This window comes from Coregonus lavaretus, assembly GCF_964263955.1.
Source record: "Coregonus lavaretus genome assembly, chromosome: 17".
NCBI lineage: Eukaryota > Metazoa > Chordata > Actinopteri > Salmoniformes > Salmonidae > Coregonus > Coregonus lavaretus.
The window spans coordinates 27,755,257-27,782,077 of NC_140004.1; the positions used below are offsets into that span (position 1 = coordinate 27,755,257).

General features: G+C 44.9%; 1 pseudogene across 1 annotated transcript; it reads right to left on the reverse strand.

Moving 5' to 3' along the window:
- Positions 1-1,212: 1,212 nt before the first annotated feature.
- On the reverse strand, positions 1,213-26,821 carry LOC311144359 (centrosomal protein POC5-like; annotated as a pseudogene). Its single transcript has 12 exons — positions 26,643-26,821; positions 24,129-24,212; positions 23,789-23,934; positions 11,104-11,282; positions 10,608-10,784; positions 10,357-10,461; positions 9,588-9,739; positions 8,466-8,634; positions 3,897-4,033; positions 3,464-3,565; positions 1,479-1,659; positions 1,213-1,352 (listed from the first exon to the last, which is right to left on the reverse strand). The product of its transcript is annotated as a centrosomal protein POC5-like (transcript).

The following is a 26,821-nucleotide window of genomic DNA, read 5'->3' on the forward strand; positions in this document are numbered from 1 at the left end:
GCAACCAGTCAGGATGCTCTCGATGGTGAGGCTGTAGAATTTTTTGACGATCTGAGGACCCATGCCAAATCTTTTCAGTCTCCTGAGGGGGAATAGGCTTTGTCGTGCCCTCTTCACGACTGTCTTGGTGTGTTTGGACCATGATAGTTCGTTGGTGATGTGGACACCAAGGAACTTGAAGCTCTCAACCTGTTCCACTACAGCCCCGTCGATGAGAATGGGGATGTGCTCAGTCCTCTTTTTTTTCCTGTAGTCCACAATCATCTCCTTTGTCTTGGTCACGTTGAGGGAGAGGTTGTTGTCCTGGCACCACACGGCCAGGTCTCTGACCTCCTCCCTATAGGCTGTCTCATCGTTGTCGGTGATCAGGCCTACCACTGTTGTGTCGTCGGCAAACTTAAGGATGGTGTTGGAGTCGTGCCTGGCCATGCAGTCATGGGTGAACAGAGAGTACAGGAGGGGACTGAGCACGCACCCCTGAGGGGCCCCCGTGTTGAGGATCAGTGTGGCAGATGTGTTGTTACCTACCCTTACCACCTGGGGGCGGCCCGTCCGGAAGTCCAGGATCCAGTTGCAGAGGGAGGTGTTTAGTCCCAGGATCCTTAGCTTAGTGATGAGCTTAGAGGGCACTATGGTGTTGAATGCTGAGCTGTAGTCAATGAATAGCATTCTCACGTAGGTGTTCCTCTTGTCCAGGTGGGAAAGGGCAGTGTGGAGTGCAATAGAGATTGCATCATCTGTGGATCTGTTGGGGCGGTATGCAAATTGGAGTGGGTCTAGGGTTTCTGGGATAATGCTGTTGATGTGAGCCATGACCAGCCTTTCAAAGCACTTCATGGCTACAGACGTCAGTGCTACGGGTCGGTAGTAATTTAGGCAGGTTATCTTAGAGTCCTTGGGCACGGGGACTATGGTGGTCTGCTTGAAACATGTTGGTATTACAGACTCAGTCAGGGACATGTTGAAAATGTCAGTGAAGACACTTACCAGTTGGTCAGCACATGCTCGGAGTACACGTCCTGGTAATCCGTCTGGCCCTGCGGCCTTGTGAATGTTGACCTGCTTAAAAGTCTTACTCACATCGGCTACGGAGAGCGTGATCACATAGTCATCCGGAACAGCTGGTGCTCTCATGCATGCTTCAGTGTTGCTTGCCTTTGCATATTAGGTGAGTGGAATGTTCCTATGTGATATGGTTTTGCATGTGTGTGTTTACTCAACCACTTTGATAGAATGTATGTGGTAGGCTGAGTGTGTGCTGGAGGAACTCTTGCTGCTGGAGGTCCCCTGGCCCTGCTGAGAGGAGGAGGAGCAGGAAAGAACTTAGCTGCTGTGGCCTGACCCACCATGAGCTGGGAGGGAGAAAAGTGAGACAGTTTGAGGTCTATCCAGCAAAGGTGCATTTCTACAGATCATAAATCTACTTGTTTGGTGATATTGATTCAACGTAAAATAGACGTTTGGTGATGATGGTGTACCTGTGTGACGCGGTGATTGCGCACCACGATGACAGCTCATGGGAGGAGCCACACCCATAACCTGGAGGTTGCCGGGAGTGTGGACGAAGCTGGGAATACAGAGGTCGGAGCGTGTCGTGATGCGAGCGGCCATGGTTTTGGAGGCTTTCTGTTGACTTGCTGTGATCACCCGTGTACTGACCTGATTCAAATTATGATCATTAAGGAACAGTCAATAAATAAACTCAGCAAAAAAAGAAACGTCCTCTCACTGTCAACTGCGTTTATTTTCAGCAAACTTAACATGTGTAAATATTTGTATGAACATAACAAGATTCAACAACTGAGACATAAACTGAACAAGTTCCACAGACATGTGACTAACAGAAATGGTATAACGTGTCCCTGAACAAAGGGGGGGTCAAAATCAAAAGTAACAGTCAGTATCTGGTGTGGCCACCAGCTGCATTAAGTACTGCAGTGCATCTCCTCCTCATGGACTGCACCAGATTTGCCAGTTCTTGCTGTGAGATGTTACCCCACTCTTCCACCAAGGCACCTGCAAGTTCCCAGACATTTCTGGGGGGAATGGCCCTAGCCCTCACCCTCCGATCCAACAGGTCCGAGACATGCTCAATGGGATTGAGATCCAGGCTCTTCGCTGGCCATGGCAGAACACTGACATTCCTGTCTTGCAGGAAATCACGCACAGAACGAGCAGTATGGCTGGTGGAATTGTCATGCTGGATGAGCCTGCAAGAAGGGTACCACATGAGGGAGGAGGATGTGTTCCCTGTAACACACAGCGTTGAGATTGCCTGCAATGACAATAAGCTCAGTCCGATGACGCCCAGACCATGACGGACCCTCCACCTCCAAATCGATCCCGCTCCAGAGTACAGGCCTCGGTGTAACGCTCATTCCTTCGACGATAAACACGAATCCGACCATCACCCCTGGTGAGAGAAAACCTCGACTCGTCAGTGAAGAGCACGTTTTGCCAGTCCTGTCTGGTCCAGCGACAGTGGGTTTGTGCCCATAGGCAACGTTGTTGCCGGTGATGTCTGGTGAGGACCAGCCTTACAACAGGCCTACAAGCCCTCAGTCCGGACAGTCTGAGCACTGATTGAGGGATTGTGCGTTCCTGGTGTAACTCGGGCAGTTGTTGTTGCCATCCTGTACCTGTCCCGCAGGTGTAATGTTCGGATGTACCGATCCTGTGCAGGTGTTGTTACACGTGGTCTGCCACTGCGAGGACGATCAGCTGTCCGTCCTGTCTCCCTGTAGCGCTGTCTTAGGCGTCTCACAGTACGGACATTGCAATTTATTGCCCTGGCCACATCTGCAGTCCTCATGCCTCCTTGCAGCATGCCAAAGGCACGTTCACGGATATGAGCAGGGACCCTGGGCATCTTTCTTTTGGTGTTTTTCAGAGTCAGTAGAAAGGCCTCTTTAGTGTCCTAAGTTTTCATAACTGTGACCTTAATTGCCTACCGTCTGTAAGCTGTTAGTGTCTTAACGACCGTTCCACAGGTGCATGTTCATTAATTGTTTATGGTTCATTGAACAAGCATGGTAAACAGTGTTTAAACCCTTTACAATGAAGATCTGTGAAGTTATTTGGATTTTTACAAATTATCTTTGAATGACAGGGTCCTGAAAAAGGGACGTTTCTTTTTTTGCTGAGTTTACATGACCTTTCACTTTGTTTGCCAAATGGTGAGGAAAAAGGTAACAGTAACCAGAGATAGGGGCTGACACCCTTTTTCCAAACACTTCTCATCATGGATTTAACAATGGTTAAAACTCCCTCTAGTCAATGATTACACCAATCCAAGGATTGTAGATCCATGACAGAAAGTGGGAGAGGGGTTGAGAATCGGGACATAGCCACAATAAGCTCCCAGTGCCATAGACCAACATAAATGCCAGTACGAACTGGTCTGTGCTCTGTGGGAGCTTGCAGTGCCATTAACCTGTCTGTGGGAGCTTGCAGTGCCATTAACCTGTCTGTGGGAGCTTGCAGTGCCCCCTGGTTGTAGGCTGCTGTGGACAACTGTGGTGGAGGGGAACACCTCGGCCCTGGAGGCTGGGGCACTGGAACCCACCTGAGAGATTGAGTGAGTGGGCAGATGTTAAGAGTGCAGGTAGAAGCCCATACACAGAGGAGATGAAGAAATTAGACAAACTGATCCACTGTAAATATAACAGGCCTATCCAATGTATCACACATTGGGTGTTTGAGGAGTCAGTATTGCACATTGTGTAGTGACAATTACACCCATATGAAATATTGTTAGTGAGAAAATGTCAAGTCTTGAGAAATAATAAATACAACGGCAGCAAATGTGACAATGTTTAATGATGGCGGAACCTGATCTGTAGTAGTAGTGAAAACCGTTGTATGCACCGTAACCAGGGTGTGTGTCAGCTTCTCACCGTCTCCTCTGCGTCACTCTGGGGCGGTGGTACAGGGGGGTCAAAGTGGAGTGGGCTGAACCGAACGGAGGCGGCGGTCCTTGGCTGGAGGTAGCCCAATGAGCCTGAGCCAGGATCGTGCCGGGGGGGCGGAGCATCTGCGGAGGGAAGACCAATAAGATCAGTCATATAATGTGTACACAGGCTTGTCCTGAAGTCAGATCAGCTTCATGACTGGACAGGTCAAAGATGACAAACAAAACATGATGCCCAATATGATCAAATCTGACCAACATAAATCACATTCTGTCATTTGCAGACGGTGGCCCTGTCAGTTGTAAAATGACACTGTATGACATTCCCGGTCATTTGAATTAATCCCCCCCCCCCCCCCCCCCCAAAAAAATAAACAACCTACAAAGCTAAATTTCTACACAGATAAATGAAACAGCAAATAGAAACACTTTTACTTTAAGCTGAACCCTAAAATCTCATATACATGCATTCGCACAATGACCAAACACGCATGCACACACACACAAACTATCAGAAGAGGTCCTTGCCCATCAGTCAATACCAGACCAAGGTTACAAATCACATTTTATTTGTCACATGCACCGAATACAACAGGTAGCCAAATAGTCCGGGTAGCCATTTGATTAGCTGTTCAGGAGTCTTATGGCTTGGGGGTAGAAGCTGTTAAGAAGCCTTTTGGACCTAGACTTGGCGCTCCGGTACCGCTTGTCGTGCGGTAGCAGAGAGAATAGTCCATGACTAGGGTGGCTGGAGTCTTTGACAATTTTTAGGGAGGGGGGTGACTAATTCACGACTGTCTTGGTATGTTTGGACCATGAAAGTTTGTTGGTGATGTGGACACCAAGAAACTCGAAGCTCTCAACCTGCTCCACTACAGCCCCGTCGATGAGAATGGGGGCGTGCTCGGTCCTCCTTTTCCTGTAGTCCACAATCATCTCCTTTGTCTTGATCACGTTGAGGGAGAGGTTGTTATCCTGGCACCACACGGCCAGGTCACTGACCTCCTCCCTATAGGCTGTCTCGTCGTTGTGGGTGATCAGGCCTACCACTGTTGTGTCGTCGGCAAACTTAATGATGGTGTTGGAGTCGTGCCTGGCCATGCAGTCATGGGTGAACAGGGAGTACAGGAGGGGACTGAGCACGCACCCCTGAGGGGCCCCCATGTTGAGGATCAGCGTGGCAGATATGTTGTTACCTACCCTTACCACCTGGGGGCGGCCCGTCAGGAAGTCCAGGATCCAGTTGCAGAGGGAGGTGTTTAGTCCCAGGGTCCTTAGCTTAGTGATGAGCTTTGAGGGCACAATGGTGTTGAACGCTGAGCTGTTGTCAATGAATAGCATTCTCACATACAGTTGAAGTCGGAAGTTTACATACACTTAGGTTGGAGTCATTAAAACTTGTTTTTCAACCACTCCACAAATTTCTTTGTAACAAACTGTAGTTTTGGCAAGTCGGTTAGGACATCTACTTTGTGCATGACACAAGTAACTTTTCCAACAATTATTTCACTTATAATTCACTGTATCACAATTCCAGTGGGTCAGAAGTTTACATACACTAAGTTGACTGTGCCTTTAAACAGCTTGGAAAATTCCAGAAAATGTTGTCATGGCTTTAGAAGCTTCTGATAGGCTAATTACATTTACATTTTAGTCATTTAGCAGACGCTCTTATCCAGAGCGACTTACAGTTAGTGAATACATATTTTTTTTATACTGGCCCCCCGTGGGAATCGAACCCACAACCCTGGCGTTGCAAACGCCATGCTCTATCAACTGAGCTACATCCCTGCCGGCCATTCCCTCCCCTACCCTGGACGACGCTGGGCCAATTGTGCGCCGCCCATGAGTCTCCCGGTCGCGGCCGGCTGCGACAGAGCCTGGATTCGAACCAGGATCTCTAGTGGCACAGTTAGCACTGCGATGCAGTGCCTTAGACCACTGCGCCACTCAGGAGTAATGATGGTGGTGAAACATGAGGTGATGGCGGCGGATGAATGGCCCGACAACAGGCCTCAGGATCTCAAATCAAATCGTATTTGTCAAATGAGCTGAATACAACAGGCATAGACCTTACAGTGACATGCTTACTTACAAGCCCTTTACCAACAATGCAGTCTTAAAAAATAATACCCCCCCCCAAGAAAAGAAACGATATAAAATACTAAATAAAAGTAACAAATAATTAATGAGTAGCAGTAAAAATAACAAAAGCGAGGCTATATACAGGGGGCACCGGTTAGTCGAGGTAATATGTACACTACCGTTCAAAAGTTTGGGGTCACTTAGAAATGTCCTTGTTTTCGAAAGAAAAGCAATTTTTGTGTCCATTAAAATAACATCAAATTGATCAGAAACACAGTGTAGACATTGCTAATGCTGCAAATGGCTGTTGTAGCTGGAAACTGCCGATTTTTAATGGAATATCTACTTAGGCGCACAGAGGCCCATTATCAGCAACCATCAGTCCTGTGCTCCAACGGCACGCCGCGTTCGCTAATCCAAGTCCATCACCCTAAAAGGCCAATTGATCATTAGAAAACCCCCTTGCAACCACGTTAGCACAGCCGAAAACTGCCGTGCTGATCAAAGCAGCAACATTTGAGTCAATTGGAGGTGTACCTGTGGATGTATTTCAAGGCCTACCTTCAAACTCAGTGCCTCTTTGCTTGACAGCATGGGAAAATCAAAAGAAATCAGAAATCAGAAATTTGTAGACCTCCACAAGTCTGGTTCATCCTTGGGAGCAATTTCCAAACGCCTGAAGGTACCACGTTCAATAATATGCAGGTATAAACACCATGGGACCACGCAGCCGTCATACCGCTCAGGAAGGAGATGCGTTCTGTCTCCTAGAGATGAACGTACTTTGGTGCAAAAAGTGCAAATCAATCCCAGAACAACAGCAAAGGACCTTGTGAAGATGCTGGAGGAAACAGGTACAAAAGTATCTATATCCACAGTAAAACGAGTCCTATATCGACATAACCTGAAAGGCCACTCTGCAAGGAAGAAGCCACTGCTCCAAAATCGCCATAAAAAAGCCAGACTACGGTTTGCAACTGCACATGGGGACAAAGATCATACTTTTTGGAGAAATGTCCTCTGGTCTGATGAAACAAAAATAGAACTGTTTGGCCATAATGGCCATTGTTATGTTTGGAGGAAAAAGGGGGCTGCTTGCAAGCCGAAGAACAGCATCCCAACCATGAAGCATGGGGGTGGCAGTATCATGCTGTGGGGGTGCTTTGCTGCAGGAGGGACTGGTGCACTTCACAAAATAGATGGCATCATGATGAAGGAAAATTATGTGGATATATTGAAGCAACATCTTAAGACATCAGTCAGGAAGTTAAAGCTTGGTCGCAAATGGCTCTTCCAAATGGACAATGACCCCAAGCATACTTCCAAAGTTGTGGCAAAATGGCTTAAGGACAACAAAGTCAAGGTATTGGAGTGGCCATAAAGCCCTGACCTCAATCCTATAGAACATTTGTGGGCAGAACTGAAAAAGCATTTGCGAACAAGGAGGCCTACAAACCTGACTCAGTTACACCAGTTCTGTCAGGAGGAATGGGCCAAAATTCACCCAACTTTTCTTTTTTTGTCATTTAGCAGACGCTCTTATCCAGAGTGACTTACAGGAGCAATTAGGGTTAAGTGCCTTGCTCAAGGGCACAACGACAGATTTTTCACCTAGTCGGCTCGGGGATTAGAACCAGCGACCCTTCGGTTACTGGCACAATGCTCTTAACCACTAAGCTACCTGCCGCCTTATTGCCTTATGGCCAACTTACTGTGGGAAGCTTGTGGAAGGCTACCCGAAACGTTTGACCCAAGTTAAACAATTTAAAGGCAATGCTACCAAATACTAATTGAGTGTATGTAAACTTCTGACCCACTGGGGATGTGATGAAAGAAATAAAAGCTGAAATAAATCATTCTCTCTACTATTATTCTGACGTTTCACATTCTTAAAATAAAGTGGTGATCCTAACTGACCTAAGACAGGGGATTTTTACTAGGATTAAATGTCAGGAATTGTGAAAAACTGAGTTTAAATGTATTTGGCTAAGGTGTATGTAAACTTACGACTTCAACTGTAGGTGTTCCTTTTGTCCAGGTGGGAGAGTGCAATAGAGATTATGCAAATTGGAGTGGGTCTAGGGTTTCTGGGATAATGGTGTTTATGTGAGCCATGACCAGCCTGTATGTAGCAACCTCCACAAAGATAACCACTCAGTCAGCACATTCAAAGATTTTCCATCATCACGCCATCCAATGAACTAATGAATGAGCCAGACGAAAGAAAAAAATTACCCCTCTCCACTTCGTAAATCTAAACTGTCAAAGTGTCAGTAGCAGCAGACTGCACTCTATTGGACAACTAGTGTCTGTTTTACCGTAGCCTAGCCAATAGGCTAATAAACAATGTGTGGGTTGATCAGATCATATGACTGGGGAAGGTAGAATACACTTTTTAAAGACAAATGTTCTATGAATTAAAATGTCAGGAACAGAAGAGTTTCTTGACAGAGCCGTGTGTGTGTGTTACTAACCGTGCAGTTCGTGCGTCCCTCTCCAGTGTGGAACATGCCAAGGGCCTCCATGTTGAGGGCACACACGCCCCTCATAAAAGCCTTCTTCATGGACTCCTCATAACGCTCCCTCTCTGCCCGCAGGCTCTGGATCTCAGCCTGGGCCGCATCCACCGCTGCCACGTGCTACACACCGGGAGAGGGAAAATAAGGAGAGAGAGAGAGAGGGAAGGAGAGAAGAGGGAGGAGAAAGAGTGTGGGGGGGGGAGGAGAGAGGGATTAATTAATGTATCATCGTTGTTAACCGTACTGTAATTAAAATTCAAAGGTAACATTGTGGAACGCATAAGAGCAGAGGCTAGATTGTTACTGAGGAATAAAGGTTGAAGGGAAGCTTGTTTCAAATCACTAACTCTGAACTGACCACTTAGTCTCTCTGCCATGTCTATTCTGCATTTCCTCTCTGCTCCCTCACTCACTGTCATAACCATCTTTCTCTGTCCCTCACTCACTCACTCACTCTCTGTGCTAGGCCTGTGTTCTGCTCTAGCTCCATTCTTTCTCTTCACGTCTATGGTACTGCCAATAACTCTAGCCTATTCCATTCCTCTCTTTCTGCTAGGACTATGCTCTACTACATGTCTATGGATCTCTCTCTCTCAGGCCCAATCGCTGCTCTAGCTCCTCTCTTTCACTGGGCTTTGAGCCTCCATCAATTACATTTTTAGTCAATCAAGCTCACTCACTTGCTTTAGTGCAGCAGTTATTCATCAACATTATTAACCTCTCCACAAAACCTGGTTTACAGACAAACCTTCAAAAAGGTGTATTTGCCATTTAAAAAGCTGCAAAGTGTCAGGTCTGCAGTATGGTGAGTGACAACTATTTCTATAAGACAATGTTTATTCAGTCTCTCGGTTATCCTGTTAGTGTAGCTAGCTACTGTTCTGTGCTCATGTGAAACTGTGGGTAAATTGTCTTATTTTAGTACAGAACACCCAACAAAAACAATACATTCACATTTCAGAGAGAGTGTTAGAATTACATATGATCTCTGGTTCCATGATTGGAAGTGTAGAGGCCTACTGTATGTAGCAACCTGTGTGTGTGTGTAGTGTGTGCAGCTCTTCCCTCCTTAACTCTGCCATCTTGTCCTCGTAGTCAGCTGACAGGTGCACATAGACCTCCTCTGCCTGGGTGCGGCATGCCTTCTCCACCTTCTCCTCCCCTGGACCAGGGCGTGCTAGCCTGCCCACACCTTCCTCTTCAGCTGCAGACGGTAGCTGTGGGCCTCGAGAGGGGAGGGGACACGGGGGAAAGCAGGACAGACAAAGGACAGGAGGAGAAATGTTTAGAAAGACTCAACTACGCAGGATTCAAATGAACAATAAACAACTTTTGATTTTCTACTCTTCAGGTATTTAGTGAAAGATGATGTATTAAATACTGTAATTGTCACATGATTGCAAATATAACTTATTTAACCCATTAATATCAGGCACCACACCAATAATACTACATGGAATAAAATAAATCATAGGTGGAAAATGTAAGTGTGAAAACATAATGGATGTTCAATGTGAAATGACATGGTACTATATGTGCCAGTTAATCATGATTAACTGATTCATCAGATTCAGGATTTGCATAAACCCGAACCCTGCTAGACTACTGTCAACGCTAAAGATACAGTTCACTAAGGATGTTATGACATTAATTTCTCAGAGGAAATAAGTGGGTTAAAGCAACTGATTCCTCGGTTAAAGTAAAAGGGGTGAAAAGTAAATTTTAAAAAATAGACATTAAGATACAGTGTGCTGTATACGCGTGTCCCGTACCCACCGCTCCCCACCTCATCCACCCCAGACCTATTCCCCTATGAGGGTGACCCCTCTCCCCCTCTCTCACCTCCTTCCTGGCCTCGCTGTGCTGCAGTCTCCAGTGGGTGAAGGTCTTCATCAGCTCCAGTCTCTCCCTCTGTCTGTCCACTGTCTGGCTCAGGTTCACTATCACCTACAAGCAAAACAAGACAAGTCACACATGATGCCTCACACACCCAATTCATCATAATAGTTGACTGTCTTTAAATAGGAATGACCCTACCAGTAATGTGTGTGTGTGGTGCAGGGGTTTGTGTGACGTGTGTCTAGACTGCGTACCTCGTCCTTCCTCTGGTTGGAGGTCTCGTAGGTGTGGAGCAATTCCTTCAGATTGTCCATCTTTGCAGTGAGGCCTGCTATACAGGCAGCATGCTTCTCCCTCTCCTTCCTCACCTCCAGCTTGTGCTGCTCCATGAAGGCCAGCTTCCACTTCCTCAGCTCCATCAGCACGTTGGTCTGGGGAGGAGAGGAGAGAGACAGGGATGGAATGGTTTACCAAAGAGAATCAGGACACAAACCAGTCCACTTCAATGACAACACAGATACTGTAGCAGAAATGACAAATCAAGAATCAGATGAGGAATTCCTGATCAGTCAGGAAACAGCACTGATATGGACATCTGATAAGGCCTATTGGGCCAACAGAATAGATTTGTAGAACACAGCCTCATAAGTCTCTATTCTCATAACTGAGAATATATTATGTTCATCGCCAAGCAAAAATAAAACTCCAGACATTGAATAGATAGACAATAAAGAAGCAGGGCAGGGTAACCTTTGGGTTGTCGCTCCAGGTGTCTAGGAAGTTCTCCATCTTGTTCATGTTCTCCACAGAGATAAACATCTCCGTCACCACAGTGACCAGGGGGTTTGGGCTGCTGTGTCTGGACTTCTCAGACGGCGTCTGCAGTCTGTCTGAGACAACAGACGACCTACCGGCCATCTTTTCATTACCTGGATGTCAAGAAATTGGCTTTATTTTCTGCACACAAACCTGATAAACACCCACAGTGGTCAAAATAATGCTTGATTAGAACTCTGGGAGCATCAAAATAGTATATTATAGTTGTATATATCCTAAAGCCTGTTCAGTCTAATGGTCTTTATAATAATGCTTTTTATTGGACTAAATATAGTTATAAAGCATATACAGTGCCTTGCAAAAGTATTCATCCCCCTTGGTGTTTTTCATATTTTCCCTTGGCGTTTTTCATATTTTGTTGCATTACAACCTGTAATTTAAATAGATTTTTATTTGGATTTCATGTAATGGACATACACAAAATAGTCCAAATTGGTGAAGTGAAAAAAAATTATAATAACTTGTTTCATAAAATTCAAAAAAATAAATAACGGAAAAGTGGTGCGTGCATATGTATTCACCCCCTTTGCTATGAAGCCCCTAAATAAGATCTGGTGCAACCAATTACCTTCAGAAGTCACATAATTAGTTAAATAAAGTCCACCTGTGTGCAATTTAAGTGTCACATGATCTCAATATATATACACCTGTTCTGAAAGGCCCCAGAGTCTGCAACACCACTAAGCAGAGGGCACCACCAAGCAAGCTGCACCATGAAGCCAAGGAGCTCTCCAAACAGGTCAGGGACAAAGTTGTGGAGAAGTACAGATCAGGGTTGGGTTATAAAAAAATATCAGAAACTTTTAACATCCCACGGAGCACCATTAAATCTATTATTAAAAAATGGAAAGAATATGGCACCACAACAAACTTGCCAAGAGAGGGCCGCCCACCAAAACTCACGGACCAGGCAAGGAGGGCATTAATCAGAGAGGCAACAAAGAGACCAAAGAGAACCCTGAAGGAGCTGCAAAGCTCCACAGCGGAGATTGGAGTATCTGTCCATAGGACCACTTTAAGCCGCACACTCCACAGAGCTGGGCTTTACGGAAGAGTGGCCAGAAAAAAGCCATTGCTTAAAGAAAAAAATAAGCAAACACGTTTGGTGTTCGCCAAAAGGCATGTGGGAGACTCCCCAAATATATGGAAGAAGGTACTCTGGTCAGATGAGACTAAAATTGAGCTTTTTGGCCATCAAGGAAAACGCTATGTCTGGCGCAAACCCAACACCTCTCATTATCAATGATGGATGGCACTAAATACAGAAATTCTTGAGGGAAACCTGTGTCAGTCTTCCAGCAGGACAATGACCCTAAGCATACTGCTAAAGCAACACTTGAGTGGTTTAAGGGGAAACATTTAAATGTCTTGGAATGGCCTAGTCAAAGCCCAGACCTCAATCCAATTGAGAATCTGTGGTATGACTTAAAGATTGCTGTACACCAGCGGAACCCATCCAACTTGAATCCAAGATGGCGTAGAAGTGCGGTTGTGTACTCTGTAGTGTGTCTGTGTAAATAGACAGTTTTTTTGTTTTTTGTCTCTTTCATATATATTTCTCAATCACACTTTTCATCCTTCAACTAAATATACTTTCTTGCAACCCGCCTCACCCAATGTGGAACGGATTCTATTATTTATTTTACCTTTTTATCCAGAACCGCCAGTTGAAACTAGCCAGTTAGCCAGCTAACTAGCTAACTAGCTACTTGCTATTAGCCACCGTTAGCGGTTTTCACCATTGTCCGTGGCCTGCACTACCTACCAGCCAGCTCTAGCCTGGACTATTATCGGCCAGTCTGCACTGTCTGCACAGCACGCTATCGACCAAGAACATATCGAATATTCTGCCGGAATCACTGAATCACTGGACCTTAACACCGGATCATCGCAACTAGCTAGCTGCAACCGAATGGATGTTGTTGGCTAATCACCACTGCCCCCGAAGCCAGCACCAGTTAGCCTTGAGATAACCTCGAGCCAGGCCCATCACCCGGCTATCTACCTCTCTGTCAACCGGACGGGACCTCCTACTGTTGACACGGAGCCCCGCCGATCCATCACGACTGGTCTGCCGACGTAATCGTCTGATGTGGTTTCAACAGGCTTCCCGTTGCGACGACCACGAAGATCCATCTGCTAGCCCCGGCCCGCTAGCACACGCAATCAACAGCTGTGCTTCCTACTCGCCTGTGCTGTAGCAGCCATTCGAACTGCTCCCGGTCTCACCTATTGCTGTTCACTGGACCTTATGATCACTCAGCTGCACAGCTGATGCCTGCTGGACTGTTCCTTTACACAGTACCCCCATCCTGTTTATCTGTTTAGCCTCGGCCCAAACTTTCGTCGCCATTACCAGTTGTTGTCTTAGCTCTCTCAAATAACACCTGTGATTGCTTTATGCCTCTCTCCCATGTCAATATGCCTTGCCTATTGCTGTTCCGGTTAGTTCTTATTATACAATTTCACTGTAGAGCCCCCAGTGCCGCTCAACCAGCCTCAAAGAGCTCCTTTGTCCCACCCCCCATCCACGCGGAGACCGGCTCAATCAGTGCCTCCAGTGATGTTATCTCTTTCATTGTTACCCAACGCTTAGGTTTACCTCCACTGTACTCATATCCTTCCATATCCTTGTCTGTACATAATGCCCTGAATCTATTGTACAACGCCCGGAAATCTGCCCCTTTTATTCTCTGTACCCAACGCACTAGAAGACCAGTTCTTAAAGCCTTTAGCCGTATCCTTATTCTACTCCTCCTCTGTTCCTCTGGTGATGCAGAGGTTAACCCATGCCCTGTAGCCCCCAGTATCATTCCTACTCCCCAGGCGCTATCATTTGTTGACCTCTGTAACCGTAAAAACCTTGGTTTTTTGCATGTTAACATCAGAAGCATCCTCCCTAAGTTTGAGTTACTCACTGCGTTAGCACACTCCGCCAACCCTGATGTTCTAGCAGTGTCTGAATCCTGGCTTAGGAAGACCACCAAAAACTCTGAAATGTCCATCCCCAACTACAACATTCTCCGTCTAGATAGAACTGCCGAAGGGGGCGGAGTTGCAATCTACTGCAGAGCTCTATCATACTATCCAGGTCTGTGCCCAAACAGTTTGAGCTTTTACTTCTAAAAATCCACCTCTCCAGAAATAAGTATATCACTGTTGCCGCTTGCTACAGACCCCCCTCAGTCCCCAGCTGTGCCCTGGACACCATATGTGAATTGATTGCCCCACATCTATCCTCAGAGTTCGTAGTGCTTGGTGACCTAAACTGGGATATGCTTAACACCCTGGCCGTCCTACAATCTAACCTAGATGCCCTCAATCTCACACAAATTATCAAGGAACCTACCAGGTACAACCCTAAATCCGTAAACATGGGCACCCTCATAGATATCATCCTGACTAATTTACCCTCTAAATACACCTCCACTGTCTTCAACCAGGATCTCAGCGATCACTGCCTCATTGCCTGCGTCCGTAATGGGTCCGTGGTCAAATGACCACCCCTCATCACTGTCAAATGCTCCCTAAAACACTTCAGCGAGCAGGCCTTTCTAATTGACCTGGCCCGGGTATCCTGGATGGATATTGACCTCATTCCGTCAGTAGAGGATGCCTGGTTGTTCTTTAAAAGTGCTTTCCTCTCCATCTTAAATAAGCATGCCCCATTCAAAAAATTCAGAACAAAGAACAGATATAGCCCCCGGTTCACCCCAGACTTGACTGCCCTTGACCAGCACAAAAACATCCTGTGGCGTACTGCATTAGCATCGAACAGCCCCCGCGATATGCAACTTTTCAGAGAAGTCAGGAACCAATATACACAATCAGTTAGGAAAGCAAAGGCTAGCTTTTGCAAACAGAAAAGTGCATCCTGTAGCACTAACTCCAAAAAGTTTTGGGACACTGTAAAGTCCATGGAGAATAAGAGCACCTCCTCCCAGCTGCCCACTGCACTGAGGCTAGGAAACACTGTCACCACCGATAAATCTACGATAATCGAGAATTTCAATAAGCATTTTGCTACTGCTGCTACCCCTACCCCGGCCACCAGCTCTGCCCCCCCCTGCTGCAACTTGCCCATGCCCCCCCCCCGCTTCTCCTTCACCCAAATTCAGATAGCTGATGTTCTGAAAGAGCTGCAAAATCTGGACCCCTACAAATCAGCTGGGCTAGACAATCTGGACCCTTTCTTTCTAAAATTAGCAGCCGAAATTGTAGCAACCCCTATTACTAGCCTGTTCAACCTCTCTTTCGTATCATCTGAGATCCCCAGAGATTGGAAAGCTGCCACGGTCATCCCCCTCTTCAAAGGGGGTGACACTCTAGATCCAAACTTTTACAGACCTATATCCATCCTGCCCTGCCTTTCGAAAGTATTTGAATGCCAAGTTAACAAACAGATCACCGTCCATTTCGAATCCCACCGTACCTTCTCCGCTATGCAATCTGGTTTCCGAGCTAGTCATGGGTGCACCTCAGCTACGCTAAAGGTCCTAAACGATATTATAACCGCGATCGATAAAAGACTGTACTGTGCAGCTGTTTTCATCGACCTGGCCAAGGCGTTCGACTCTGTCAATCACCGCATTCTCATTGGCAGACTAAATAACCTTGGTTTCTCAAATGACTGCCTCACCTGGTTCACCAACTACTTCTCAGATAGAGTTCAATGTGTCAAATCGGAGGGCCTGTTGTCTGGACCTCTGGCAGTCTCTATGGGGGTGCCACAGGGTTCAATTCTCGGGCCGACTCTATTCTCTGTGTACAGTGGGGGGAAAAAGTATTTAGTCAGCCACCAATTGTGCAAGTTCTCCCACTTAAAAAGATGAGAGAGGCCTGTAATGTTCATCATAGGTACACGTCAACTATGACAGACAAAATGAGATTTTTTTTCTCCAGAAAATCACATTGTAGGATTTTTTATGAATTTATTTGCAAATTATGGTGGAAAATAAGTATTTGGTCAATAACAATAGTTTCTCAATACTTTGTTATATACCCTTTGTTGGCAATGACACAGGTCAAACGTTTTCTGTAAGTCTTCACAAGGTTTTCACACACTGTTGCTGGTATTTTGGCCCATTCCTCCATGCAGATCTCCTCTAGAGCAGTGATGTTTTGGGGCTGTCGCTGGCAGAGCATATGAGCGGAGTGGAGCGGGAGCGAGCGTGGAGCGTGAGCGGACGGATTTTGAACAGAGCGCAGAGCGGCATTTTTAAAAGGACGGAGCGTCGCCCTATGTCCCGCTCCAATTTCGCTCGCTCACACCACGAGTCTGAAGCATGCTCAAGCCTGACCCAGAATCCATCTGTTTAATTTAATTTGTGTCGTCCATGAATTTATATTTTATAGAGCGAGAGGAGCAGCAGCAGCAACAAGAGAAAAGGGTTGAGGAATTCAAAAGTTTATTCACTGCACGCAAAGGCCCAACCATAACAAGGGAGAGAAAAAGAGAGCTGGATGTAGCATTTTTTAAAATGATTTTCATGGACTATGAACCGCTGAGTAAAGGAGAACGCGAAGGGATGCAACACTTCGCCAGCGCAGCTCAACCGGGCTACACTCCCCCAAGAAACTATGATAAATCAGTACTTTACTTTGTCAAATTTACATCTGAGATGCCCCATTCACATGCTTCAGCTGGCGATCAAAAACGCCGTTAACAAGCACGACAACATTAATAGGCTGTTAGTGAAAGTCGGGCACCTGGTGAAAAGTGTACGCAAGAGCACAGAGGAAACCGACCAATTAGGTGTCCGCCCCACAAATGCCTGCGCCATTCGATGGAGCAGCCAGCTGCGGATGATTCAGTCGTTCATCCGGTTGTTCCAAAAAGACCCGTTATGGTAAAACAAACTCAAGTCTAATGTTGCTAACATCACCCTGAATCAAGTACGGCAGCTGACGCACCTTGTCAGTGTGCTGACACCACTAGCAGACCTCACAGACAAAATGCAGAAGGAGCTGGGGAACCTGGGGATGATCCTCCCTGCTGTCACAGAAATCAAATCCCTGCTCACCGATTACACTCACGCTGCACTTCCAATGGGCATCGCTGCTTTTGCAGAAACATTGGCAAACAACGTGTCAATTCGCTATGGAATATACTATACTGATTAACATCTCATTTTAGCGTCAGTGTTAGATCCCCGTTTCAAGACAGAATGGATAATCCGAGATGAGTCTGTATGCAACAAATTCGGGGACATAAAGTAAGGCTGTGGTTTAAGCTAAAAGTGAAATACATGCAGATTTTGTTCCTTTTTTGGAGTGAGCGGGGGGCGATTTGAGTGGAGCGCGATGCAAACTGCGTTGAGCGCTGAGCGATAATGAGCGGACTGGCCTGATGTGGCTTTGAGCGGGGGGAGCGGAGGGGTGAACAGCTCCGTGAGCGAGGAGCTGAGATTCTCACCGCTCCACTCCGCTCATATGCTCTGGTCGCTGGGCAACATGGACTTTCAACTCCCTCCAAAGATTTTCTATGGGGTTGAGATCTGGAGACTGGCTAGGCCACTCCAGGACCTTGAAATGCTTCTTACGAAGCCACTCCTTCGTTGCCCGGGCGGTGTGTTTGGGATCATTGTCATGCTGAAAGACCCAGCCACGTTTCATCTTCAATGCCCTTGCTGATGGAAGGAGGTTTTCACTCAAAATCTCACGATACATGGCCCCATTCATTCTTTCCTTTACACGGATCAGTCGTCCTGGTCCCTTTGCAGAAAAACAGCCCCAAAGCATGATGTTTCCACCCCCATGCTTCACAGTAGGTATGGTGTTCTTTGGATGCAACTCGGCATTCTTTGTCCTCCAAACACGACGAGTTGAGTTTTTACCAAAAAGTTATATTTTGGTTTCATCTGACCATATGACATTCTCCCAATCCTCTTCTGGATCATCCAAATGCACTCTAGCAAACTTCAGACGGGCCTGGACATGTACTGGCTTAAGCAGGGGGACACGTCTGGCACTGCAGGATTTGAGTCCCTGGTGGCGTAGTGTGTTACTGATGGTAGGCTTTGTTACTTTGGTCCCAGCACTCTGCAGGTCATTCACTAGGTCCCCTCGTGTGGTTCTGGGATTTTTGCTCACCGCTCTTGTGATCATTTTGACCCCACGGGGTGAGATCTTGCGTGGAGCCCCAGATCGAGGGAGATTATCAGTGGTCTTGTATGTCTTCCATTTCCTAATAATTGCTCCCACAGTTGATTTCTTCAAACCAAGCTGCTTACCTATTGCAGATTCAGTCTTCCCAGCCTGGTGCAGATCTACAATTTTGTTTCTGGTGTCCTTTGACAGCTCTTTGGTCTTGGCCATAGTGGAGTTTGGAGTGTGACTGTTTGAGGTTGTGGACAGGTGTCTTTTATACTGATAACAAGTTCAAACAGGTGCCATTAATACAGGTAACGAGTGGAGGACAGAGGAGCCTCTTAAAGAAGAAGTTACAGGTCTGTGAGAGCCAGAAATCATGCTTGTTTGTAGGTGACCAAATACTTATTTTCCACCATAATTTGCAAATAAATGTGATTATCTGGATTTTTTTTCTCTATTTGTCTGTCATAGTTGACGTGTACCTATGATGAAAATTACAGGCCTCTCTCATCTTTTTAAGTGGGAGAACTTGCACAATTGGTGGCTGACTAAATAGTTTTTTCCCCCACTGTATATCAATGATGTCGCTCTTGCTGCTGGTGACTCTCAGATCCACCTCTATGCAGACGACACCATTTTGTATACATCTGGCCCTTCATTGGACACTGTGTTAACAAACCTCCAAACGAGCTTCAATGCCATACAACACTCCTTCCGTAGCCTCCAACTGCTCTTAAACGCTAGTAAAACTAAATGCATGCTCTTCAATCGAACGCTGCTTGCACCCGCCTGCCCGACTAGAATCACTACTCTCGACGGGTCTGACCTAGAGTATGTGGACATCTACAAATACCTAGGTGTCTGGTTAGACCGTAAACTCTCCTTCCAGAGTCACATTAAGCATCTCCAATCCAAAGTTAAATCTAGAATCGGCTTCCTATTTCGCAACAAAGCCTCCTTCACTCATGCTGCCAAACTTGTCCTCGTAAAACTGACTATCCTACCGATCCTTGACTTCGGCGATGTCATTTACAAAATAGCCTCCAACACTCTACTCAGCAAATTGGATGTAGTCTATCACAGTGCCATCCGTTTTGTCACCAAAGCCCCATATACTACCCACCATTGTGACCTTTACGCTGTCGTTGGCTAGCCCTCACTACATATTTGTCGCCAAACCCACTGGCTCCAGGTCATCTATAAATCACTGCTAGGCAAATCCCCGCCTTATCTTAGCTCATTGGTCACCATAGCAACACCCACCCGTAGTATGCGCACCAGCAGGTATATCTCACTGGTCATCCCCAAAGCCAACACCTCCTTTGGCCGCCATTCCTTCCAGTTCTTTGCTGCTAATGACTGTAACGAACTGCAAAAATCTCTGAAGCTGGAGACTTATCTCCCTCACTAACTTTAAGCATCAGTTGTCAGAGCAGCTTACCGATCACTGCACCTGTACACAGCCCATCTGTAATTAGCACACTCAACTACCTCATCCCCATATTGTTATTTTGCTAATTTGCACCCCAGTATCTCTATTTGTACATCATCTTCTGCACATCTATCATTCCAGTGTTAATACTAAATTGTAATTATTTTGCACTATGGCCTATTTATTGCCTTACCTCCATAACTTACTACATTTGCACACACTGTATATAGATTTTCTATTGTGTTATTGACTGTATGTTTTGTTTTATCCCATGTGTAACTCTGTGTTGTTGTTTTTATCACACTGCTTTGCTTTATCTTGGCCAGGTCGCAGTTGTAAATGAGAACTTGTTCTCAACTGGCCTACCTGGTTAAATAAAGGTTAAATAAATAAAAAATACAATAAATTGAATGAGCTGGAGCAGTTTTGCCTTGAAGAATGGGCAAAAATCCCAGTAGCTAGATGTGCCAAGTTTATAGAGACACACCCAAAATAGAAAAAGGTGGCTTTACAAAGTATTGAATTTGGGGGGGGTGAATAGTTATGCACGCTCAAGTTCTGTTTTTTTTGTCTTATTTATTGTTTGTTTCACACAAAAAAATGTTTTGCATCTTCAAAGTGGTAGGCATGTTATGTAAATCAAATGACACAAACCCCCCAAAAATCCATTTTAATTCCAGTTTGTAAGGCAACAAAATAGGAAAAATGCCAAGGGGTGTGAATACTTTAGCAAGCCACTGTATAACAGGGGAAGCCCGTGCTGCTGACTTCACCCCCTGCTAGAGCTTCACCCATCTTCAGCTCTGGGAGGCAGAGAGAGCCAGAGAGAGAAAGAGAGAGGGAGAGAGAAATAGATAGAGAGAGAGAAACACAGAGAGAGAGAGAGAGAGAGAGAGAGAGAGAAACAGCGAGGTAGAGCGAGATAGAAACAGAGAGATAGAAACAGAGAGAAACAAAGAGAGAGAAACAGAGAGAGAAACAGAGAGCGAGAGAGAAACAGAGAGAGAAACAGAGAGAGCGAGAGAGAAACAGAGAGAGCGAGAGAGAAACAGAGAGAGAAACAGAGAGAGAGAGAGAGAAACAGAGAGAGAAACAGCGAGAGAGAGAGAAAGACTAAGTGTGATAGTAAGAATGCTAAGTAAGAAGACTCTGGTTCCTCATCCAGGAATGCATTTATGTCAATATCTTAATTAAATCCTGCAGAGGGAAGAAAAAAGCCTGCACTCTAAAGAGCAGTTTGGGAAGGATGCCAGCATATCATTACCAATCAGGCACACAACATCCTGCCTGCTTTTTACCTCCCAGTGCACTACTCCATGACAGTTTAAGCTCTGCAACACAACTGAGAATGCCATGGTCTGGAGAAAAGACTGAAACCGGGTGTAAGCTTGGTTTAAGCTTGTGTTGGTGCTGTCATCTTCAGGACAGGAATACCGGCTTACTTAACGGAGGAATAAACACACATGTTCATCGTTGGTGTTTCAACCAGAACGCGGGAAAATGCCCTCTCTTTATTTTCGCACATGCGCAGTTGTACATCTCTCATAGGGCATAACTGTACCAGTGTAAGAACACAATTTATAACATATTAGTCTATATGTTAACACCCCCACTTGCTCTTATACTGTACAAGTCGTATTCAACCTAACTATCAACACATTTAGCTTACAGTTATACATCTCACAAATGTCAGTTTACATTCCAAACATATAACCCAATAATTTTTCATTTTTGAACTTCGTTACAGGTTTAGTCAAAACATCTGCAACCATGTCTGCCGTTGGACAATATTCAATACTTATTTTGCCATCACTGAGCGCAGATCGAATGAAATGATATCTGATGTCAACATGTTTACATCTCTGACGACATACTGGGTTCTTTGACAGAGCAATTGCACCTTGGTTATCTTCAAAGATTGTTACTGGTGCATATTGGCACTCACTATCCATCTGGCCCAATAACTGTACAAGGTACAAACTTTCTTGTGTAGTAGCAGCCAGTGCCATGTACTCTGCTTCACATGTAGATAAAGCTACTGTTGGCTGCTTCTTAGACCTCCATTAAATAACAGGTCCACATTTAGTTAAACTAAAACAATACCCTGTTATGCTTCGTCTGTCACTTTGATCTGCTGCCCAATCAGCATCACTATATGCTACGAGGTTGAGTTTTTCCACCCCCTTTTTGTAACACAACTCCTGATTCATTGTCCCCTTCAAGTACCTCAACACATGTTTAGCTGTTATCCAGTGTTGCTCTTTTGGTTCTGATAGGTATTGTGACAGCTTGCTGACAATCCAACTGATATCCGGTCTTGTACATGTCATAACATATATCAAGCTGCCTATCACTTCACGATACCTTTTTGAATCAATAGGTTCACCATCACCATCAAAGTTTGTTTTTTGTTCACATGGTGTTGACCTTGTTTTACAGTCTAACATACCAAACCTTTCCAGTATCTTGGTTATGTACCTTGTTTGGCTCATCTTTATTTTCCCTTCACTTTGTGTAAAATCAATGCCTAGGAAATGTCTAAGCCTCCCAAGATCTTTCATCTTAAATTTTTCACTTAACATTTCTTTTACACTTGTGAGTGAGTCACTATCACTAGCAGCGATAATTAGATCATCGACCCAAATTATCAAAATGATCCTTTCTGTTGCAGTTTGTTTGTTGTAAACACAGTGATCAGCTGGGTTCTGTGTAAAACCATTTTCACTAAGGTGATCATGCAACATTTTGTTCCAGTTCCTTCCTGACTGTTTCAGGCCGTACAGTGACTTGTTCAGTTTGCAGACTAGTTGCTCACCTGTATCTGACCTGACTTCAAAACCCTCTGGTTGCTCCATGTACACTTCACAGTCAATAGGAGCATGTAGATATGCTGTTTTGACATCCATCTGATGTAACTCTAAGTCATACTGAGCTGCTAGCTGCATCAAACAACGTACTGATGTCATATTTGCAGTTGGAGAAAAAGTCTCCTTATAGTCTATTCCTGCCACTTGACTATATCCCTTTGCAACATATCTTGCCTTGTATGTCTCAGTCTCATCTGAATTGTTTTTGACCGCATAGACCCACCTGCCCCCCACTGCATTTTTACCCTCTGGCAGTGTGGTCAATGTGAATGTATCATTTTCCCTAAGGGAATCCATCTCCTCCTTCATAGCAGTAGCCCAAATCTCTGATTTTGGTGAAATCATTGCTTCTTTGAAGGTTTGTGGTGCATTGCACATTACTCTGTAGCAGTAGTCAACACTAGGTGGTATCTGGTCATCACACTTCACTTTACACTCATAGTCTTTTAAGTACTGGGGCTTCTTCCTCTCTCTGTCTGGATAGCGTGGACTCTGACTATCTGAAGTCTCGATTTGCACATCTTGTGTCTCTTCGGAATTTTGATCTGCCATCTTGGCTTTTTGCATGGGGGATTGAAATCTCTCCCCATGAAGATCATCACTCATTTCCAAATCTGTCTGAGTTTGGCGTTCGACTACACCTTTTGTAACGAACTTGACTAATCTGTTTTTAAGAACTTTTCCAGTGTCTGGGTAGTAGACTAGGTATGCTGGACTATTTTTATCATACCCGACAAAAATACCCTTTTCACATCTTGAGTTTCACATCTTGAGTCTATGTTAACAGCTTGCTTGTGGTAGGGAACAGAGAATGAATGGTTCTTCTGATATTAAATAGAGTACCTCAGACACCTACACACCTGTCATTTATGGTCTGATATCATTCTCAGTTATATGATTAACATGCCTCTCAGTCTTTGTGTTTTGGGACAGGTCTTGGCTATCATCAAGCAGTTCATTTCTCCATGTCAAGTGTTTGGGTGCTTGTGAAATACACATGGAACATTTAACAGCTTGTTGGGCTTGGTGCATTCGAGTCTATGTGGGGGTAAAAAAAAACAATGACAGAGAGGAGAATTTCTTGAAATCCAAATCCTTTATGACAGTTGATCATTTGAAGGGAGCAATGTGGAGGGCCTCAAGCTGTATGTCTGTCAGAATGGCTTAGTGTAACGAGTGTGTTTGGTTGAGCAGCGGTCCACTGTACCTGCTGAGCGATAGGACCTAGCGTAATCATTTCCTCTGGAACTGTCCATCCACAGACAGATGTGATGCATTCAGAAGCTGCAGTTGAGCACTGGGCTGCGGTTCATACTTAGGAGTGACCACTGCATGGTGGAGAAGTTCTTCATCCTGTCCATAATGAGAGAAGAGAGTGAGACACATTGAATCCTGAATAAAGTGCTGCATGCTGCATAGATACTGCATGTCTCCATTGCAACTTGATCACTCAAAACAGTCAACTGATTAGGTTTTTTTACATGAAGAATTGTATTTATCTTTTTGAAGACCTCTCCACAAATCTGTAAAAGGAAGTGCTTTGTTACCTGCAGCTCAGATGAGACCGAGCTGCCCCGATCCCAGTCCCCTGGCAGAACTGGAATGCTCGGATCACCTTCATCTGAGGACAGATTTTTAAAATTAATCTGGTTGTTTTACTAGGAACAGCACTTGGAATGGTCCCCTGCTGATGAAGTCAGATAGCATGATGACAAATACTACATAGTTAATTAACATGTTAAAAAAAAACTAGATAACTATTATACTTTATTCAAAGATTTAGCCTAGAAGAGGACAGGTCGAACTTATAAGGTAGCTATGTTTCGCAAGGCCATCCTACAAAATCTACTTAGGTGATTCGTCAGGTGATCGTGTAGTATCTGAACATTCCAGAATTTGGCTCTGCTTGCGGAAACATCTGGAAAAAATTACTATAGGGGCCCCCTAAAACAGAGGAGAGTCTGTTATGTGAAGGCCAGTGATTGGTCTATAAAAAACCACCCATATTGTGTTACATATTATAAATATCATGGTTGGAACAAAGGACGGGGAGAATAACATATTAGAGATTGGGTCAGTTGTTCTCCAGATGTCTGCAGGAGTCTGTAAATTGATACTGTAATCTTTTATGTAATAAACCATTATAATCAAGGACAGTGTCAGCGGATTTTTTGTCATCACAGCATATCAGCATCGTTGTCTCGACACCACAATCGCACAAAGTTTAGGCTATTATTTCCAGTGATTATTTCACCAACCAAATGTTCAAAGAGAAGATGATTGACTGGGAAAAAAACTACGATTGATTGGATCAACTTGTGATGAGTGCAGTGTTGCCAACTCCTCAGTAAGGAAAGTAGCTATTGGCTGTCCTAAAAGTCGCTAGAAGTCGCTAAATGACGTCATCGCCTCATTTGCATAATTGGCCATGTGCATGTAATTGTGATGGACGCTGTAGGAGAGAGGAATAACGTCGTGGGAGAGACAAAAAGTGAGTAAAAAACACTCTCGCTAGAGGGGTCTGAATACTCGCTAAATATAGCAACAAAGTCGCTAAATTGGCAACACTGGATGAGTGGCAGCAGACTGTGAAACTATGTTCAATTTGATCAACATGATTAGCTAGATAACTAACGTTAAAGTTAGTAACCTAGCTAGCGCGTCCACACACACCGCAGCTTTGAAACAATTGTCTTATATCATGTCAACATTTTCTAAAGTAGCTAGATAACGTTATTACCTTACTGCTTTTTAGAGTATCTCGAACTGGCTTCGTCTTGCGTTTGTTTGTTTCTAATTTGTTGAGTTTGACAGTTTCAAATCGGCTAATTTAGAGCAAGGCGCGATCAGATTGGTTATTGAGTCGAAGGTCCTCTGTCACGCCCTGACTCTGAGGACTCTTATTTGTTGAGTCAGGGTGGGATTTTCCTTGTTGTGTATGTTCCTATGTGTTATTTTCTAGGTTTGGATCTAGTATGTATAGATCTATGTTGGCCTGTATGGTTCCCAATCAGAGGCAGCTGTTGCTCGTTGTCTCTGATTGGGGACCATACTTAGGTAGCCTATTGGCACTAGTGGGTTGTGGGATCTTGTTCTGTGTTAAGGTATGTTGTGTTGCGCTGCCTTGGACTTCACGTATTGTTTGTTTATTGTTTTGTCGTTGTATTTATTCGTTAATAAACATGTATGCATATCACGCTGCGCCTTGGTCCGTCCCGTCTATAAACGATCGTGACATCCTCTTACTACAGTACTTTTGATTGGGCAGCTCGTTTCTCTGGTAACAGTAAACGGAAACAACACTGAATTCGACCAGAGCCGGACACCCTAAACCAAATCACTGCCCAATGAACTATCTTCCTTTATCCACCATCTTTGACTAGGCAAGTCAGTTAAGAACAAATTCATATTTACAATGACGACGCTGGGCTAATTGTGCGCCGCCCTATGGGACTACCAATCACAGCCGGATTGGAATCGAACCAGGCCAGGGTCTGTAGTGACGCTTCTAGCATTGAGATGCAGTGCCTTAAACCGCAGTGCCACCCGGGAGCCCTCTCACATACTTGTGTGTGTCATGTTTTCTCAATCGGATTTCACTAGCTAAACTAGCTAGTTTTAATGACATACATTTATGTAGATCTTGACTGTATCGAGCCAGCCTTTATCGATGACTATTTTCAATGGATTTTACTCCATATTGGGATTAATCCCCTGCCAGAGTTGGAGCCAAGTGGTCATGCTGTAATTTTAGCTATCTACTGCTGCTGGTATAATTAGCTGATCAGATGTAACGTTAGTCTACTGTTATATTTAATTCCAGTAAGTAAACATCTTGCACTGTAACGTTAGCTAGTGTTGCAAGTTTAAATTGATTTGTCAATGCTTCTTTCTCATTTGCCATTAAGCAGGGCAGAACACCTTAGGTGTGTGTGTACATTCTTGTTTGATAGCGTATGACAGTAGTGGCAGCAGCACTACTTACTGCTGGTTTTGTAGCCCGCAGCAGACCATTGCCATGGTTAATGCATTAATTAAAACAATAAATCAGCCCCTCTTACCCATCTGAAGTACGTATACGTCTTTGGTGAATACCACCATCCTGAGAACCTGTCTGTTGACATTACTGTGGTGGTCAGTTGGGCAACTGCTGACACATAGCTAGGTTCTTACCCGTACAAGCGAAGACAGAAACGCCTTTGAGGTCATGAACCTCGTGCTTAATGGCATTAAACCCCAT